The 19,299-nt window shown below is 39.1% G+C and overlaps 1 long non-coding RNA gene across 1 annotated transcript in view; it reads right to left on the reverse strand.

Moving 5' to 3' along the window:
• Positions 1–2,970: 2,970 nt before the first annotated feature.
• Positions 2,971–19,299, reverse strand: part of LOC103888395 — a 111,514-nt gene continuing 95,185 nt past the window's right edge. Inside the window, exon 4 of the long non-coding RNA XR_002515888.2 lies at positions 2,971–3,361. This is a non-coding gene — a long non-coding RNA (uncharacterized LOC103888395). The remainder of the gene's footprint in view (positions 3,362–19,299) is intronic.

Raw genomic sequence — 19,299 nt, forward strand, 5'->3', positions numbered from 1 at the left:
AATTATTTTTAAAAACCCTAGCCTCTGAACTTTTAGGGAGGCAGATTTGAGATTATCTCCTGTCTTCTCACTTGGCTGGTCCTGTGATAATTACATTTTTACTGCTGCAATACCACCGCTTCAGTGAGTTGGCTTTTCTGTTTAGCAGGCCAGAAGAACTCGTTGGGCAGTTACACTTCTCTCTGCTAAAACTACTGGTTTAACTCATATAGAGAATTTTTCATTTCCGTTATTGTACTTTTCAACTCCAAAAATTCTATTTGGTGATTTTCATAACTTTTATCTCTTTATAGACACTCTGTATTTGGCGAGACATAGTTTTTAGTTCCAAGTTAAAGCACATAGATCCCACTGTTCTTATGAAGCTCAGTAGTTATACTTGAGTGAATGCTTTTGAGTGTATTCTGTGCCTTTGGTTAATTTTCATAATTTTAAAATGGTTGGTTTCTACTGTTTTGCCATTACTTCTGTTGCTTTTGTGGGGAGAGGATTCACTGTGGTCGTCTCCCTGACATTCTGAAAGTGTTGTTCCTAATGGTGTTTTTGAAATATATTTGTTGGTTATAGACTTCTAAGTTGACAAGTTGGTTTGTTTCCTTTCAAGCTGTTGCTCCTTAAAACATTGGAAGAAAACAAACAATACAGTCTTGTGGCTTGCACTGCTTGAATGAGAAGTCAGCTGTCATTCTCATCTCTATTCTTCTGCATGTAATGTGCATTTTTTCCCAGTTGCTTTTAAAATTTTCTATTACTAGTTTTGACCAATTTGATTATGATTTGCATGGTGCAGTTTTCTTTCTGTGCCTTCTTTGGGGTTTGTTAAGCTTTTTGAATTTGGGGGCTAATAAATTTCATCAAATTTGGGGAAATTTTGGCTACTGTTTTTCCACATTTTTTGTTCCCTTCTCTTTCTTGGGCTCTAATGCATATTAGGGCACTTGTTGTCCCCAAGTTCACTGATGTTCTGCTCATTTTTCTTCAGTCCCTTTTTTCTCTCGTTTTTCTTCTTCTTTTTTTATTTCTTGAGACAGAATCTCACTCTGTTGTCCAGGCTGGGGTGCAGTGGCATGATCACAGCTCACTGCAGCCTTGACCTCCAGGGCTCAAGCTATCCTCCTGCCTCAGCCACCCAAGTAGTTGGAACTACAGGCATGTGGCACCATGCCTGGTTAATTTTCCTATTTTTTTGTAGAGATAGGGTCTTGCCATGTTGCCCAGGCTGGTCTCAAGCTCCTAGGCTTGAGCAATCTGCCCACCTCAGCCTCTCAAAGAGCTGAGATTACAGGCGTGAACTGATGTGCCCAATCTCTTATTTCATTTTGGATATTTTCTATTAGTATGCCTTCACATTCACTAACCTTTTTCTATATTTAATTTGCTGTTAATCTCATCCTGTGTATATTTTATCTCAGATATATCTTTACTTTAGAAATAAAGTATTTTAATATCTTCCATGTCTCCTTATCATATACATAATTTCCTCTACCTTCTTGAACATATAAATGTATTTATAATAGCTATTTTAACATCATTGGTTTATAAGTCTATAATGTGTGTCATTACTAAGTCTTTTAAATTATGTTTTCTTTTTATATAGGTTGAATTTCCTGCTTCTTTGTATGCCTGATGGTTTTGGATTGATGCCAGACACTGTGAATTTTACATAGATAAATGAAGACGTTTTAGTATTCCTTTAAGTATTTTTGGACTTTGTTCTTGGACACAGTAAGTTAAATTACTCAGAAATAATTTGATCCTTTTAAGACTAGCTTTTAAGCTTTGTTAGGTGAGTTTAGAATAGCCTTTTGTCTAGTGTCAATTTTGCCTGTCTACTGAGGTATCTAATGAGTCTACTTTGTGTGTGTTAGGATTTCTTTGCACACTGATTGGTGCAAAGACGAACTATTCCCAGCCCTGTATGAGCTCTCCAGATTATTCCAGCTGATTCTCTCTAATCTTTTCCTTGGTTCTCATGTGCTGATTAGCATTCTGCTGAAGAGGGAACTCTGTGGATCTCTGAGACTCATTTTATGTGCATCTCCTCTCCAGGGCTCTGCCATGCAAATTCTAGGTACCTTGATCTCCCCCAAACTCTGAATTTTCTCTTATTAATAAAGGGAGACCACTGGGCTCCACTTACGTACCCCCTCCTTGTGCTGTGGCCTGGACATCCTCTCCATGAAGTGAGCTGATGCATTCACAGGGTTTACCTCCTTTGTTTCCCCTGCCTCAGTATTCTCTGTCCCATTCCACTCATTGTTTAATATCTGAAAACACATTTTCTTTTATTTTTTCCCCCAAGTTTTTAATTGTTAAGACAGAAGGGAAAATCTGGTTGCTTTCATTCCATTATGGCTGGAAGAAGTTCCAAAACCTGAGGGTGTTTTTGTTTTTTTGTTTTGTTGTGTTTCGAGAAGGTATCTCACTCTGTCACCCAGGCAGGAGTGCAATGGTGTGATCTTGGCTCACTGTAACCTCTGCCTCCCAGGTTCAAGAAATTCTCTTGCCTCAGCCCCCCAAGTAGCTGGGATTACAGCCACATGCCACGATGCCCAGCTAATTTTTATATTTTTAGTAGAAATGGGGTTTCACCATGTTGGCTAGGCTGGCCTTGAACTCCTGGCCTCAAGTGATCTGCCCGCCTCAGCCTCCCAAAGTGCTGGAATTACAGGTGTGAGCCACTGCACCCGGCAAAAACCTAATTCTTAAAATGGACAGTTGAACACTTGGGATTGGCATTCAAGGGGCTTCAATTACAGGGAAGTAAAGAAGGGCCAGGAACATTGTTTGTTGTTCTTTATATCAAATGAGAATTTAAGATTCAGCCATCCATCCAGATATAATGTTCAGAAGTCTGAACAGCAGGGAATATAGATAGAACTCAAACATGTCTAATGTATGATAGAGACTAAATATGTCCTGAGTACCCCAACTGAGAAACCATTAACAAATTATCACAAATTTAGCAGCTTTTAAACACCACAAATTTTATTATCTCACAGTTCTCCAGGTCAGAAATCCAAGTACAGCATGGCTTGACTTATTCCTTGGCTTGGGTTTCTCAAAAGACTACAATTAAGGTGTTAGCAGGGTTGTGTTTCCTTCTGAAGGTTCTAGGAGAGAATCTTTTTCTAGGCTCATTCAGGTTGTCAGCAGAATTTAGTTCTATGTAGCAGAAGGATATATGCCCTACTTGGTTTTCCGGCTGTCAATCATAGGTCATTCTCAGCTTCTAGAGGCTGCCAGTGTTCCCTAGCTCGTGGCTCCTTCAAAGACAGCAGTGGCACGTTGTGTCTTTCGTGTTTTGAATCTCTCTGACTCTGCTTCTTCTGCTTCATCTCCTTTGCTGTATGTCTTCTCACTGTAGTTGGGAAAACGTGTCACTTTTAAGTGCTCAAGTGATTAGATTTGGCTGACCCACATAACCCAGAATAATCTCCCTATATCAAGGTCCACAGTCTTGAGTACATTTGCAAAGTCCATTTAACATAACACATTCTCAGGATACAGGCATTGGGGCATAGACCCCTCTTTGGGCATTGGAGGGGGTGGTGGTAGAATTATTCTGTCCACCACATCAGTGTACAGGCTAAAATCCCCATCTTATCCTTGACTTTTATATCCCATGAAGACAAATGAATAAACCACCATGGTATCCCTGGGAGACGTTTGACTTTGTTACCCTTGCTCGGGTATATGGCTTCATTTTGGAGACTGGAAAATATGTAGATACCAAATATCATCCCGGAATATCAGAGGTGGAAGGAATGTTGTCAATCTTTTAGTCTAGCTCTGTTTTACAGATGAAGAAATTCATGTCCAGAGACAGAAAGGTTCTTTGACGAGTTAATAGAGCTGAACATTTATTCTGGATCTCCAAATCTTTGCCAATATATGGTTTTATTAATTATACAACTATGGGCATTTACCCACCCTCCCTAAACTTGTTTACTCATATACAATTAAGAATAATAACAGTACTTCTTAAAGGTGTTTTAAGAATTAAAGGAAATAAATATATGCAAAGAAAGCATTGGCATTTAGTAAGTACTGAAAATACTAGCTATTATTATCGTTGTTATTATTATATTATTCTAAAGGTCAAGGTTGCATCAACAGATAGGCTCCTTCTTTTGACTGAATTGATTGGTTAACTTAATAATTTAGTCACAGCAATTGTGAATTTGAGGTTTTATGTTATATCACCACCTTTTCCAACATGATGCTTTCTGCTTGACCGATCTGAACATTTAGATGGGTGAGAAAATCTATGCTACCGTGACTGAACTTTTATTTTAAGGTGATAAAGTACATATTATAATATTTATTTTCCATTTTAATAAATCTGGTAATTAATTCATTCATAAAATGTTTTATGAGTGTCAATTATCGGTCAGGCAGTAAACAAACAGTCATGATTCTTGCTCACTCAGAGCTTATTCACCAGGGAGAAACTGGTAGTCAATGATAAACAAACACAAAAACAAATATTACTTTAAATTCTTTGAAGGAAAATAATAGGATGCTACTTCTTTTAATTAAAGAGATTTAATTTAAAAACACCTATACTAGATTAGTGGTCAGAAGGCTTCAAGATATAATATTCAAGCTGAGACACAAAGAATGAGAAGGAATAAGCCATGTAGAGAATGTTCATGTGTTTGGCGATGGAGAGGGAAATAAATACATATATTTGAAATATACTTGAGACAGAGAATCAACAGGATTCGCTGAAAAATTTGATATGGGCAGGGGATGAAGGAAGGAAGGACTCAAAGATGACTCCCGGGTTTCTGACCAGGAGTTGGGGAATATTGTGAGAAGGAAGTTTAGAGGCAGTAGTTAATTTTATCAACCACTTGTAGTGTTATTTGCATCCTCATGATATTCAGCTATTTTAATTTTTAGTTTCAGAGGAAATTTTATCTAAAAGTATGGATAAAATCTACTTCCTTACAGAATTCCTGTAAAAATCTTTAAAAAATGTAATTATAAAACAAAAAAAAGCAGATACAACTGTAGGGATAGACCATAGTACTTATTTTATGAGAAATATGTGAATTTAATTATATACTAGTTGCTTAAAAGTGGATCTGGTAAAGTTGGTGAAAAAGAATCAGAGAAGGCAAGTCCATAAATAGAAAATAACGTCATATTCTTATCATAAATAGCATTTGAGTCAATCTGAAGAAATATGCAGGGGAAATAACATTTTTAAAGGGAAACTTGAAATGGGAGCAGTGGCATAATGGGGAGAATATATGTTGTAGATTAACCATGTTCACTGCTCTCTTGCATATTACTTATGTAATCCAAACAAAACCTCTGTAATCCAAACATTCCATATTACACATGGTCAAACTGAGGCATATAGAAGCTAAATGACTTGCTCCAGATCAAAGTTGACAAGTGACAAAGGCATGATTTAAACCTAGGTCTGTCAAACTCCCAAACCCAATTGCTTACACCAGGGGTTGGTAAACTTTTTCTGTAAAAGAACATAAAGTAAATACTTTAGGCTTTTGGGGGTCATATGTTCTCCTTATCAGCTACTCAATTCGGCCATTGTGGTATGAAAGCAGTTATAGACGATATATAAATGAAAGGGTGTGGCTGTGTTCCAATAAAACTTTGTTTATAAAAATAGGTGGAGTGCTGGATTTTACTGCTGACCACTGGTTTACACTAAGGAAAAAAGACAGCTTAGCGACCACTGGTTTACACTAAGGAAAAAAGACAGCTTAGCGACCACTGGTTTACACTAAGGAAAAAAGACGGCTTCGCAGTTTCTAAAGAAAATTGGAAAGCCAAGATACACAAAGCTTCATTTAAGGACAATCCACCAAGAAAATAATTTCAGATGCAATTGAATGAGCTCTCAAGATTCCTAGAATTTGGGATTGTTATGTCACAGTCTAGCACATGTTTGTTTCTGGTAAAGAGGGGGAAGAGATGAGTTAAATTTTAAAAATAATCCAGAAATATCATTCTACTCAGTTCCAAATTTGTCTTTCTCCCAACCTCTACTGAGCTACTTACTGGGAAACTGAATAGTGTAAGCTTGATGTTTTCCTCTGTATTCTCTTTATTTGTTCTCTGAGAGAGAGAACTAGCCACTGGCAGCACAAAGGAAAAGAGAGCAAAGACGAAGAGACGGATGCTCAAAGATTTTAGAGTGTATAGGATGAAGTCACTTCTGACGCTTCTAGAGTGGTGTTCTGTCATAATTAACCCAAAAGATCAGAAGTTTCTTACACAAAATGGGATGCTCGGTGCATTTGTTTTCTATTGCTACCATAACCAATTACCACAAACTTAGCAGTTTAAACAACCATTAATTATCTCAACATTCTGTGGGTCAGAAGGTCAGGTGTGGCATGGCTCAGCTGGGTGCTCTGCTGAAAACAAGGTGTCAGCTGGGTAGGATAGAGGGAGACTTTGCAGAAGATTCTACTTCTAAGTTTATTCAAGTTCCTGACAAAATTTAGTTTCTTCTGACTATAGGGCCATGGTTACCTTTTCTTTAACAGTGGCCCCCTTCATCTTCAAGTCAACAATGACATGCCAAATCCTACTTGTGATTTGAATCTCTGACTTTATCTTCAGCCCAAGAGAGATTTCTGCTTTTAAGGGCTCATGTGATTATCCCTTAAAAGGGCCAGTCACGGAGTTCAAGATCAGCCTGGCCAACAGTCTCTACTAAAAATACAAAAATCAGCCAGCTCTGGTGGCACGTGCCTGTAATCCCAGCTACTCAGTAGGCTGAGGCAGGAGAATTGCTTGAACCTGGGAGGCAGAGGTTGCAGTGAGCCTAGATCGTGCCATTGCACTCCAGCTTGGGCAACAGAGCAAGACTCCATCTCAAAAAAAAAAGTCAGTGAAATAAGCCAAGATAATCTCTGTATTTTGAAGTCATGTGAGTAGTAACTTGAGTTACATCTGCAATTTCTTTCTGTCATGTAATGCCATTTATTTATTTGAATAACACGAGGGTAAAGATCATTGACGCTACCACACACTTGGTAAGGTAGAATTTTGTATTGTGACTTTTCTCACGGAAGAGAGAAGCTGGGAGAAAAAGTTTGGGGCTCTGGTATAATTCACCAACTGTTGTTTTTGCAACATCAGTGCTGACTAGATTTCCTTCCTTACATCGGAAAAAAAGTTTTCTAGAGAGCATATGGACTAAGGAGAGAGAAAAATTCCTTGGCTAAGAGACTTTATATACTGGTGGGGGTAAAGAGCGGGCAAACAAGCTAATAGACAATAGTGATATGCATGACAAGAAGACGGGGCAGAGAATCAAGGGAATGAGGGGGAATACAAAACCCTATTCTTAGAGTCAAGCTGCACAATCCAGAAGAGATATCATCTAATCTGAGAACTAAAGGATAAGTAAAAAGTTAATCAGCTCTCCTGATGTCTGTCATCATATCACATTATTTTTTATTTATCTCCCAATATTCATTTCAGTTGAGAAAGAATTCAAAGAAGTAAAAAATCAAATAGTTGTCACTGAATTCATCTTTTTAAATTTTTCCAAGCACCCTGCATTACAAAGGCTTTTCTTCTTGTTCTCCTTGGTCATTTACCTGATATCTCTTCTGGGAAATGCAGTCAGGGTCAGTCCTGCCTTCTATACTCCAATGGGTTATTTTCTTAGCCACTTGAGCTTCCTGGATATCTGCTAGATGTCTACCACTATCTTGGTCATGCTGGTGAACTTCTTCCAGGAGAATCAGACCATCTCCTATGAGGGCTGCTTTCCCAGATCTTCTTCCTTGCATCATGAGCCAGCACTGAGGGGGTTTTGCTGGCTGCCGTAGCTCATGACCACTGTGTGGCTATTTGCCACCCTCTTCAATATAAGCTCCTAATGAGTGAAAAGGTCTGTGTGTGTTTGGTGACTGGGTTTTGGATGCGTGGGCTGGTCAATTCTGGGACACACACACAACACTGACAGCCACACTCACTGTGTGAACTAAACCCCATCAGCCACTTTCTCTGTGCCATCCCATTGCTCCTGAAACTCTCCTGCTCAGACACCTCTGTCAGTGAGTCTGTGCTCCACGTGGCAAGGGCTGTCACTGACCTGAGCCCCTGCCTGTTTACTGCAATGTCCCTACGTACTCATCATCTCTACCATCATTAGGATTCCCTCTGCTCAGGGCAGGAGCAAGGCCTGCTCTACCTGTGCCTCCCACATCACCATGGTGGTGGTCTTCTTTGGAACAGACCACTTCAACTATGACAGACCCAGAGAAGGGTGCTCCCTGGACAAAGACATCCCGGTCTCTGTGCTCTTTTGTGTTGTGACCCCAGCGTTGAACTCCATTGCCTACAGCCTGAGAAACAAGGAGGTCAAGGGTGCAGTGAGGAGGTTGACAGGAAAACATGAATTCTCTAGTGAGGTCGGTGACTAGATAATGTTTCCCATTCTGGAAAATTTCTTAATTAGAGAAAAATATGAACATTCCAGTGACTATTATAAGAGGTTGCACTCCGTATAGCATCTCTTGACAATTCTGGTGCCCCATCCCACCAGGACAAACAATTGTATCTGTGCTGAGAATTTCACACATTGCGATCTCATGTGCATTGTATTCTCGCCAACGAACTGATATTTTAGAACATTTCATCATCCCCAAAAGAAGCCCCATACCCATTAGCAACCACTAATCATTTTCCCTAAAAACCTCCAACTTTAGGAGACTGTATTTCTTAAGAAGAGTCAAGTGAAGCAGTGGGAGTGGAGAAGGAACAGAGAAATCTCTAACTGGTTGTGATCAATTAGTTATAAACACCACTGTAATTGGAACAGCCATTAGGCAACTATTAATCTAGATGTCTCATGGATTTGCCTGTTCTGAACATTTAACATAAATGGAAATATACAATGTGGTGTCTTTTTTAAGACTGGCTTGTTTCACTTAGCATAGTGTTTTCAAGTTTCACCCATGTGGCAGCATGTTATCAGTACTTCATTCCTTTTCATGCCAAATATGATTTCATAGTATGAGTATACCAAATTTTATTTGTCTGTTCATCAGTTAATGGGCAAATAAAAACATGTACAGTATTTTACCAAACAATTTTTTTTTTTTTGAGATAGAGTCTCGTTCTGTCGCCAGGCTGGAGTGCAGTGGTATGATCTTGGCTCACTGAAACCTCTGCCTCCAAGATTCAAGTGATTCTCCTGCCTCAGCCTCCCGAGTAGCTGGGACTACAGGCACACATCACCACACCTGGCTAATTTTTTGTATTTTTAGTAGAGACAGGGTTTCACCATGTTGGCCAGGAAGGCCTCGAACTCCTGGCCTCAGGTGTTCCATCTACCTTGGCCTCCCAAAGTGCTGGAATGACAGCTATGAGCCACTGTGCCCGGCCATCTTATGCTTTTAAGGGGTAGATATATCCTGACACTGGGCACAGTTCTTCTCAATTGTGAGAAATAAATAAACTACTGGTAAATAAAGTTACCATACATTTATTTATGGTAAATAAATAAACTTCTTACCACGAAGTCTCACTGAAAGGCTTGGATTTCTGGTTTTGGGGGTGGGGCTTGTGCTCCCCACACTACTGTGGAAAGAATACTCTTCGATACAGCTGGCTATTGACCTCCATGCATCATGAGGGGGACCTGCCATTCCAGGAGCTGCCTACAGCACAGTCATTGCCTAATGCAAAAATCACTCCACAATTCATTCTTTTAGGGCCATGTATAAACACCTGTGGACTGTCCTTTTGGGAGTCGGTGTTTCCACTTTTTGGATATTATGAATAATGTGGCTAAGAACAATTGTGTACAAGTTGTTAGTGAACTTATATTATCATTTCTTTGGGGTATGTACCTGGGAGTTGAATTGCTGGGTCATATGGCAACTTACAATTTTTTCACATCCTCATCAACATTTGGTATCTGTCTCTTTCATGATAGCTATCCTAGTGAGGAAAGTGCATCTCGTTGGTTTGATTTGTATTTCCTGGATAGCTGATGATTCTAAGGCCTTCAATAGGCACCATCTTTGGGCTTCTTCACATCTGGAAAAACCCATGCTGTTAAAGGATTTTTGAGCTTTAGACATATAACTCTTAACATTGTGTAATGTTTTTAATTTTGGTGCAGGCAAATACTGCAAGATTTTCAGACTTATACTTTCTCCACATCTGGGCCCTACAGAGCTGTTTGATGGCTCTGCCTTTTTCCCCTTCAGAACTCCACAGCAAGCAGTGCCATCAGCAGGTTATGAGCAATGGCAGGACCAGAAATCAGGGGCCACGAATGTCTAAGGGGTGCTGGTGGGAAAGAAGGGAAGCACTGCATGCAGGGGGCAGCCCTAACTAGGAACCACTTGGAGCTGAGACAGCAGACATGTTGCACTACTGTGGCTCCAGATACATGTACCTCCGGTGGGGCACGTGGCATGAAGAGGCTAGGTCCAAGCAAAGCCCATGGCCATGGCCACCAGAACAAACAGAGAAAACTCCCTTATGTGTTGTAAAATCCAACCAAATAAACCCACATCCCTGCATACCCCTTCACTCACTAACAAGGAGGAAAACAAGGCTGTCTTTCAGGCTTTAACCTCCACAACTCCTGACAACAAATCCAGTGCCAAACTCCATTCACAAATGTCCCCAAAGAGACAGAAAGCTGATCTCCTCACTGTGTGCTGGGAAAAGATGATTGCCACGACCTTAATGAATCCAAGAGAGAACTAATTGCTCTTCATTTCTACACTTTCTAATCAAGCTGTTGCCCTTGAGTTGTGTTTGTACTTGGAGGAGTCCCAAAACATTTGCTTAGAGAGAGATTAGATGGATACTCCCCAAGGCCAGTCCACAGGCATTTATACATGGCCATCCTAGAAGAAGGAATCATGGAGTGATCAAAGAGGATTTTTGGTTCCTGCGTTAGGCAATGACTATGCCGTACGCAGCTCCTGGAATGGCAGGTTCCTTCATGATGCATGGAGTTCAACAGCCAGCTGTATCGAAGAGTATTCTTTCCCATAGCAGTGTGGGGAGCACAAGCCCCACCCCCAAAGCCAGAAATCAAAGCCTTTCAGTGAGGCTCAGTGGTAATAGTTTATTACCATAAATAAATGTATGGTAACTTCATTTACCAATCATTTATTTATTTCTCACAATTCAGAAAAACGGTATCCAGTATCAGAATATAGCTACCCCTTAAATGCGTAAGATATTGTATATATTTTTATTACCATTTTCATGACATTTATGCAATGACATAGGCTTAACATCATTTCCTGCATTATGCATGTCTGAAGTAGTAATAATAAAACCAGAGTTGAAATGACCTTAGAGATTATCTACTTGAAAGCCTGGTGGGTGCCTGAATTCCTCAAGCAATATGAATGGAAAATGTGTTTATGGTTCATAATATGCAGTATAATATAAAGTATTACTCCTACTCTAATTTTGACAAGCAGGATAGTAGCAATAACTTTCAGGGAAAAAGCACAGGGTTACATTTCTCCTTTGATACACTGTAGTATGACAGCAGGGGCACACAAAAATTTGTTTTAAGAAAACGTAATTAAATTTTCCTAACACTTTTGTTTGGACACTTTTGTTCACTCTACTAGGAGTTCCTATCTTCATGTTGTAACACCCCAGTGCTTGCCAGGTGTGTTACAAGCCACTTTGCAATAATCAAGCTCTGAAGTTTGTGAATGATTTACTTCTCTCACAATTCCATAGATATACATAGATATATAAAGTATATATCTAGATCTATATATATCTATATATACTTTAAGTTCTAGGGTATATCTCCTAATGCTATCCCTCCTCCCTCCCCCCACCCCATGACAGGCCCCGGTGTGTGATGTTCCCCAACCTGAGTCCAAGTGATCTCATTGTTCAATTCCCACCTATGAGTGAGAACATGCGGTGTTTGGTTTTCTGTTCTTGTGATAGTTTGCTGAGAATGATGGTTTCCAGCTGCATCCATGTCCCTACAAAGGACATGAACTCATCCTTTTTATGGCTGCATAGTATTCCCTGGTGTATATGTCTCACAATCTATTTTAAAAGAAGCCTTGAGGTTATTCCTAAGTAATTTTATTCCCAATCATTTGCCTTAGAGATTACTGATTGATTGGGAAAGAAGCAGGGTTGCTGCTCTCTGGTTGGGAACGGAGCAGAATGTGCCACGTGGTCTCCATCAGAACCATTGTTCTTACAGGGCCATGGTGCCACACATACGCCCCAACAGGCTCATCTTTTCCTCAGGTCTCTAAGATGTTTGCACCAGAACTGCTGAACAGAAATGCCCTTCAGAGGTCAGCTGAGATGTTCCTTCTTTTTTTTTTTTTTTTAGTAGAGACGGGGTTTCACCGTGTTAGCCAGGATGGTCTCGAACTCCTGACCTCGTGATCCGCCCGTCTCGGCCTCCCAAAGTGCTGGGATTACAGGCTTGAGCCACCGCGCCCGGCCGAGATGTTCCTTCTTAATCTTCTTTCTCTGTAGGTCTGACTAAAGTGGTGGATTATTTTATATCTTTCCTGTTCCCCTGACTTCCACCTGATTGTTCGTGAACAGTGTTTGTGCCTCAAACTTTGGGTCTCTATTCAGCTTCAGTAGACAGGGAGTTTGTATGCCATTAGGAGTATCAGGCTCTGTGATGCCAGGGTCAAGGCCCTGAGGCACCTCTCATAGGTAGGGCATTGGAGGCCAGTCCTTCTTCACTCTGACATACATGTTCATGAGAGGGGGCTCAGAATTTGACAGTGGCTCTATGCTGTCAAGGTCATAGGCTGAGGAAGAAGTGCAATTTTCTATGAGACCCCTATAGAGTTACCCTCTTCTCCAAGCTGAGACTAAGTACACAGGTTAAGAAATGCCAATCTATGTCATGGTTGAGGCAGAGGCAGATGTTGAGAAATCCGTGCCTGATAAACACTACATACTATGATGCTGGGGTTCCCTTGGGGTGGGGGCAATTGGTGGAAAAATAAAATAGCTGATCATTTAAATCCTTTTTATAATTATAAATCCAAGAACTTGGTTTAACTGATCTTATGAGTAACTTCTTTTCATAGTTTGTGACTTTTTTGTTGCTAATTTGTTTAACTTTTAGGAAATTAAAAAGTTGTAGATATTTCCCTGATTTGCTCCTCTTTTATTTCTTATTCCACAGAACATTTTTTGCAGGACAGTGAACTGGAAAAATTATGTTCTAAATGTCAGACGGACAGGATTAAATTCTAGCCTGTTGTAATTGTAGTTGTACAGCCTTAAGCATCAAATTCCTCACTTGCTAACCCTAATAAAATCTATAAGATTATGACAGATATATGAGATAATGTGTTCAAAGCAGCCAGCATAGTGTCTGGTATATCATATTACTCAATAAACAGTAGCTACCGTTATACTTGGGCTATTGTTATCATCAATCACAGTGCTTTTGAAGAGGGCTATGAAAGGATGGAAAGAATGTTGGAAGTGATGGTGAAGCTGGCTTTTTTTATTTGCTTAGTCATAAATGCATGTAAACGAAGTACTGAATGGACATACACCAAACCGTGAATAGTGGTGCTGGGCAGATTTTGGTATGATGGTGAAGATATTTCATTTTCACTTGATATGTCTTTGACTATGATAAATTTTTCAGTGAGTATGTGCTATTTAAAAATGTTTAAACCCCACAATAATTTTCATTTTAAAAATATGAGGGAACTTCCCTATATATTTCTTTATAACTTCCTGTGAATCCATAAGTATTTCAAAATTAATTTTCTAAAATGTAAATGATAAATAAAATGTTGAATCCATCTATCTGTGACAGACCAAGTAGGCTTGTGTGTGTGTGTGTGTGTGTGTGTGTGTGTGTGTGTCAGAGTCTCACTTTGTCACCCTGGCATGATCTTGGCTCACTGCAGCTTCAGCCTCTCCAGTTCAAGAAATTCTCATGCCTCAGCCTCCTGAGTAGCTGGGATGACAGACGCCCAACACCATGCTCGGCTGATTTTTGTATTTTTAGTAGAGATGGTGTTTCACCATATTGACCAGGCTCGTCTTGAACTTCTGGCCTCAAGTGATCTGCCCACCTCGACCTCCCAAAGCCAAGTAGTCTTTTAGTCAAGTGAAATATTTCCCATTCCAGAAGATGTTCATAGATACTAAAAGGGGATTTTCTCAAGTTGGATGAATACTAAGGAATGTATTTATATGTTAGGTTTGATCCAATCATGAAATTTTCATGATCTTAATAATGCCAAGTTTTTGCCTGTGTAATGACATGGATAGAACAATGGAATCTCAGGGCTGAAAAAAAAATGGTAAGAATTAACTCACTTGAGACTTGAGTCAGTCTTTTTTTATAGGTGATCTAGCTAACATTTGAACATCTGCAGTAATGGAATCCCATTACTCTCTCAATATTGTAAAATGCTTGCTTATCTAGCTTACATTCAGTTAGTGAACCAGAAGTTTCAAGGCTAAAAAAGACAAAGGAAGAATAAACACCAGGCCAATTAAGTCCAAGGGAAATTTCAGTTCAAGTTGATTTTTGACAAACTGGCCAAGTGAATTTCCAAGAAATACTTGGAATGAAACAAGCATGTAGAGTGGTGAGCAGGTAACCTGATATTCATACATCAGGAAGGGGGAGGTGGTATTGCTCAGTGGTCAAAATCAAGGCTCTGAATTTAGGCTACCAGTGCATCCTCTTGAAGCCTCAGTTTTCTTAGGTCTAATAACAGTATTTACTCTATCAAGTTGCTTTGAGAATGAATGGGGCAATCCATGAAGATTTCCTGGCACATACATCATTTTCAACAGGTATTAAATAGGAGGCACAGTGATGGCGTTAGCAACATGCACAGGTGGATAGGAGATCACAGTGCCCTACTTTTAGGCAGCCTTGACTGTGTAATCACAAATTTTGTAGGAAGTTTTCCAAAGCTGAATGGGTGAGAACAAGGTAAACCTTAACATCATTACTATAGACTGTTTGAGATGAAAGGGACCTCCATCCATCTCACCTCATGGAAATGCCCTTGATTTGCACACACATCAATGTTTGAGAAATACACATCTATTTGATGACCTCTGAATATTTCATGTGGTCCTTCATGCCCATATGATGTGGAAGTGTACAAATAGTAACCTGGGGCAAAGTGAAAATAGCTTATATTCCATAGCCACAAGTTAACTTTGCCACAAACACCTCAAATCTTCTGGACTTGCTATTAGAAAAATTCTCCTGAATGCTATTATTAATTGTTGAGAGAGACAGAGAGAGAGAGAAAGTGTTTGTGTGTATGTGTGTCCATGTTTTAAGTGTATAGGCAATTTACTAGGCAACATGAAAATTAGATTTAAAAATTTTAATTATTGCTTTGTATTACTGAAATCAAATAAGAATAGGTATGCTGTTTTTCTTATGTGTTCCCAGGATTTTCATAATTACATCAACTACCCTGGTTTATTTTATGTCCATCCTGTTTCCTTTAAGGGAATAAATTACTAAGATTGGTCAACAAAACATTCCATAAGCGTTAGCTTTTATTATATAATGTGTATTTCTATTTATTATTTAGTTTGAAAAATCCTGATTGAATTGAGGTATGTAACAATGTTGTTTCTTTTCAAAGTAACTCATTGAGTTTTGTTTTATTTTTTGATTGGATGGGTTATAATAAACTTATCTTCATCTTTAAAGAAAAACACTTCCTTTAAACTAAATTCAGCAAGATTTCCTTCAAGTTAGACAATTTTGTGCATAGAATTAACCAAAGAAAACTTATTCTCCATCTATTTTTTTCTATGAAATCTATCCTCACTTATCAGTGGGAAAAAAAGATCATTACTATAAAGCAGAGGGTTTGAGATTGAGGTTGCCTATTCATATACAGTATGTATAAATCCCAAGGGGCGAATATCTAGAGTATCACATAAGCTATTATGTATAAGTGGTGCTTGTTAATGATGGATTTTGATGATGATGATGATGGTGATAATTCGCCATTGTTGTCCTATGCAAACAGTATAAGCATGAAAAATATGGAAAATAAAATAGACGTCGCTCCTCACTTCATCCTCCTGGCCCACAAAAAGACTAGCCAATCAGAAGAAAAAAGTTTATTACAGTTCTGTTTCTACATAATATATATATTATATCCTATGAGTATGTTTCTCAGGAATGGGCTTCAAGTCATATTTGAAAACATGTAAAATAAGCAGTGTGTGCAGCTTCAGAAACCATTATTTTTAAAAACCCTTGAACATTTAAAAATCACTTTTACAATTTGGTTATACACAGATCAGACCTTTTTTTTTTGTGGGGCTACCTTTCATTAAGAATTTTATTTCTTTCTATGAATAAATGTAGACATCTGCCTATAAAAGAGATTGTTGTGTCTATCTTTTCCATATCATGAGTTAAATGCATGTTACCGTGTAATTGACAGAGAAAACAAACAATAGTACACACATTACATACAAATTTTCTGAGAAGACATGCAGATTCCCAGCCCAAATAGAATGTTGCTTTACTGTAAAGCAATGCCTACAGCTAACCTGGAGAAGTGCTGAGTATCAGTAAACCTACTTCTTGGATACATCTTACACCATACTTCCTATAAATTTTAGAGATCACAAGTCCCACCTTAGCCTTCTCTTCTTACTCCATCCTCCTTGGTGGATTCCATGTACATCTATGGCTTCAACAGACACCTTTAAGGCAATGACTCTCAAATCTTACCTAGAATAGGTATATCGTGTCTCCTGAGGACAAGTCCTGTATTTTAGACTGCCTGTTAAGACTCTCCATGTGGATATCCCATAGGTACCTAACACTCAACATTACTTAAATCTCCACTATCTCCTCTCCCAAAACTGCTGCACCTCATTTATTTCCTGTTTTAATTAATGACCCCACCATCCACTCAGGCTGCCGAAACTGATTTGGTGTCCTCACCACCCATAGACTTGAATGTGCTTCAAACTTGGCCCCTTTTCACGAACTATTGCTTTAGTGCTTTTCTCCAAGCTCCAAAGCCATCTTTACGTCTGCACATCTTCAATTACAGACCATTTTACTTGATCTGGTTTTAGTTCTCAAACTACTCTCTTGAACTAAACAAATATGTTTTAACCTGAGGAACATGGACTATAAAGGACTCATTATATGACCCCTTTGAAATCACAGATACTCCTCGACTTACAATGGGGTTGCATCCCAACAAACCCATCAAAATCAGTAAATACCGTAAGTCAAACATGCATTCAACATACCTAACCTACTGAACATCATAGCTTAGCCTAGCCTACCTTAAACATGCTCGGAACACTTATATTAGCCTACAGTTGAGTAAAATCATCTAACGCAAAGCTTATTCTATAATAAACTGTTGAATATCTCATGTAATTTATTGAACACTGTACTGAAAGTGAAAAATAGAATGGCTGTATATATGGGTACACAAAGTATGGCTTCTACTGAATGCATATGGCTTTTGCACCATCACAAAGTCAAAAAATCCTAAATCAAGCCATTATACGTCAGGCACCGTCTGCACATTGAAGATTCTGTGCATGGGTACACATGCATTCCTGGATCTGTAGATTCTTATCAGTTTCTCAGAGCTGCTGATTTTCTAAAACCCAGGCATCTACCTCCATATACTCCCTGCTTCTAATCTGCCCTTACCTAAAATGTGGTTTACGGGCCATTGTTGATACTCTGCAGTCATCCTGATCCATTCTCACACCAAAGCATGGCTTCCTGCTGCCCCATGAGGGAAGGGATTATTTTCTGAAGCCCCTATTGAAGGACTACTCAGCTGGTTTTTTTCTAAGGACTTTGCTCAGAGGCTAAGCCTGACATAGTCCTCACATCTCAGTCTTATTCCCCAAAGGCAGCTGATTCTCTGCTACCTCTTCTGGGGTAGCTAATGAACTTATGCTTGAAGTGAAAATAATCGGGCTCTTTAGGATTAGTCATGGAGTTTGGTGGAACCACCCAGAGTTGACCTACCAGCTCTCTGCAACTAGCAGAAATCTCCAGGGACTAGGGACACAGCTGTAGGTGACAGGGTTGCCAGCAAAACTCAGAACTCTGCAGTCTTCCTTCTTCTAATAGAAACACAGCTCTCAGCGAAATTCACTAGGATCTTGAGACCTACTAGATGGTTTCTCCTATAAACATGAGAACAATATGAGTCTTTTGAGTTTTCTTGCCCTTGGCTGGACAGACTCATGCTGCCTATTTGACTTGAAATTTCTGCCACCAATATTGCCTGGGATGCTGACCTGCTATCTTTTTGCTTATGGCAAAGAGTTTTCACACACGCTAACCTCCACAATAAAACACACACCCACACACACACATACATTGTGAGCACGGCTTTTCATCTGTGTTCCAGGGTTCATACGACCACCAACCAGGCTGACTCCCCCAAATTAATCATTATGAGGAGAATGAATTGTATTTACATATGCATGAAGGGGCAAGGCTGTAGGCAGGGAAACAATTTAAAGGCAGTTGCAATAACTCAGATAAAAGGTAATAAAGTACTGAACTATAATTCTGGTAGAGAGGAATTAGAAAGATGAGAAAAACGGAAAAATATTTAAGAGGTATCATAATTTATCGGACTTAGGTCTGACCAATTCTAAAATAAACATTGTGTGAAAAATGCCTCTTGCTTTTATCTTCCTCATTTTATTTTTAAAAAGTGAATTCTACCTAACATACAGTAAAATGCAAAAATCTTAAGTGTACAAGCTGTTGAATTTTTACCTATATATGCAACAATGTAACCACTACCCAAATGAAGATATAGAACATTTCTATCAGCTCAGAAAATTTCTTCAGGCTCCTTTTCAATAAATGTCATTCAGAAAGGTAATTACTATAAACCAAAAATAAAATCCTAAGTACCCAACCAACTGAACAGACACCCTCTGGGCCAAGGGGACCCCATAGAACCTGAAAAACTGAATTCCCAGCCATTATAGGAAGGGAGATTGGACACATCTCATTATACTCCCTCCTTTTTGGAGTTTAGGCACAACTGACCAGCATTAACATTAAGATGGAGATCACAAGACCGACAAACTAGGCTCTTTATTGCAATAAGATACCAAATTCCAACTTGACTCTGGGACAGCATCATGTGACAGATAACAGACCCTGAAGGAAATCAAAATATTTTATTCCAAAATACATTTCTTTGAAATATTTTGAAATGACCCTGCAAAGCCATCTTTTGTGGGGAAAAAAAATGCATTCTTAGAGAATCTCCATTACTGCAGCCAGGTCTT

Source organism: Papio anubis, chromosome 1 (genome assembly GCF_008728515.1).
Source record: "Papio anubis isolate 15944 chromosome 1, Panubis1.0, whole genome shotgun sequence".
NCBI lineage: Eukaryota > Metazoa > Chordata > Mammalia > Primates > Cercopithecidae > Papio > Papio anubis.